The following is a 2158-nucleotide window of genomic DNA, read 5'->3' on the forward strand; positions in this document are numbered from 1 at the left end:
CCCCTTCTTTTCTTCCTTCTTTTTTTCCTGCCTATTTGAGGTTAGTTTAATTAGGCGAGATCAGTTTTACCCAGGGCTAGATTCAATCTTACGCGCAGGACCGGAAGTTATCTGAGTTTTTATCCTTGTGTTACCTCTTTGCTTTTCTTTTTCGTGTACTTCCGGGCTGCTGCACAGATTTTTGCAGGTCGCTACCATCTGGTTTTACTTTTCGGGTGTGTTTTAAGGCCATTCGCAACCAGTTGGAGTTACATGGCTACTGGGGGTTTGTTTCCCTCCTGAACATATTATGTGCCCTTTGCGTGCGCTATGCTACTTTCTAAAGTAAAGCCTCAGTTCTCAAGATGAAGATCGTAATGAGTAAGTGTGATTCTCCAGCAAGGAGTTTACAGTAAACTGTATGTAAGCTCCTTGGTCTCCAGATGTTGGAGTTTCTTTCTTCGAGAGAGATATGGCGTTACAAGATCTCTTGGTCATACTTTAAAATAACAATGTTCTATCTGACACCATTGGCCCTTTTGAGTTACCAAGACCTTGGGGTCAAAAACCAAATGTTCTATCAGTTCTATCAAAATTGTAGATTATTCCGAGTTTTTGTCAAGATGTTCGAAGAATTGTATTCGAAAAAGCTTGGCATGTTGTGAAACTGAAAGTTTTGATCGTCAGGTTTCTCAATATTAGGCACGGAGTAGATAAAACTTTGTTTTTCTGGGGTAGCGAGGTGTCTGTGTTCCAGTTTTCACAACCGTTTAGACAGATGAAAATGGAACGATTTTATTTGGTGTGCATTGTAATTGAGAGTTTGCGCAGACATTGCCTCAGTTTGCCCAGATACTATTTCAAGAAAAAGCCTGCATAATAGATGTTGTCTCAAGAAAAAGTCTGCCTAAATATTGTTTCAAGAAAAAAATTTGCCCAGATGTTGTCTCAAGAAATTGTCTGCCTATATATTGTTTCAGGAAAAGGTCTGACCAAGTATTTTCTCAAGAAAAAGTCTGCCCACCTATTGTTTCCAAGGAAAAGTCTACTAAGCAGAATATGTTGTCTCAAGAAAAAGTCTGCCCAGATATTGTCTCAAGAAAAGTCTGCCCCTATAATAATATTGTTTCAAGGAAAAGTCTGCTCAGCCGATGTTGTCTCCATGACTCAGACTGTCTCAAACAAATATTTTCTGGCATACTGGCTTGCAGTATAGGCAGACACCTGTCAGTGATAATCTGGCTGTTTGTTTCGCGCGTTCTGTAATATGTACAGTGGATGGGTGATTGGCAGGTGCTTTGGTGTGATTTGCTCCTTTCCTTCTTACAAACATCTATTGTCCTTACCTCTCTTCTTTGCCTTTGGTATTCTCTAGTAATACCTCTTATCTTCGGGGCTGCATCTATGGTGATGCGATTAGGTACATGGCTGTCGCACACAATAGACCCGAATTCTATTCCGTGATCTTTCTCTGCGTGGATTGGCCTTGAGAGGCGCGGTCTGAAGCCGGCCTCCTAAATGATCTAAATTGTGTCGTTGGGGGCGTAGAAGCACCTACATTATATACAAATTAATCTTCGGCACCTTTGTGACCTAATTGCGTTGCAAATGACGTAAAACACTAACTGAAACTAACACAAAAATGTATAGATAGTGGCGTGATCCTTTATTACAAGCATGTACCTGTATTCGTCTTGCTCCATGGCCAGTGGCTTGCTGTTGTTGCGAGCTCTCAAGGTCGATGTGCAGGGGGGGGGGGGGAAAGTAACAGTCGTGCGGGGAAATACGCTTGGGACCATAATTAATTCTTTGTACTTGCATTGTGTTTGGGGTTTGATGATTATGGTTTTTTATGGGTTTATTTACGCATTTTTGTTTTGCTGGGTCTTTTTGTTGTTGTTGTTTTTGTTGTTTGTTTTGTTTTGTTATACTTCTCGTGGTTCAGAATAATGAAGTTGTTTGTTGTTAATGAAACATTATGTGCCAGCTTTTTTAGTGTGTGACTCTGACATGTGTATGCTTGTGTGTAGACCTGTATATTTGAGTGTATAATTGTGTGCATGTGTTTCTGTGTGCGCTTGTGTGTAAATTATGCTTTTGGTTGGAAAATTGTGGTAGGCCTCCTTTTTTCTGTTAGTCTGTGTTGTTTCGTTGTTTTTGTTTTCTTTTTCTTGGGGGG

This window comes from Aplysia californica, unplaced genomic scaffold, assembly GCF_000002075.1.
Source record: "Aplysia californica isolate F4 #8 unplaced genomic scaffold, AplCal3.0 scaffold00783, whole genome shotgun sequence".
NCBI lineage: Eukaryota > Metazoa > Mollusca > Gastropoda > Aplysiida > Aplysiidae > Aplysia > Aplysia californica.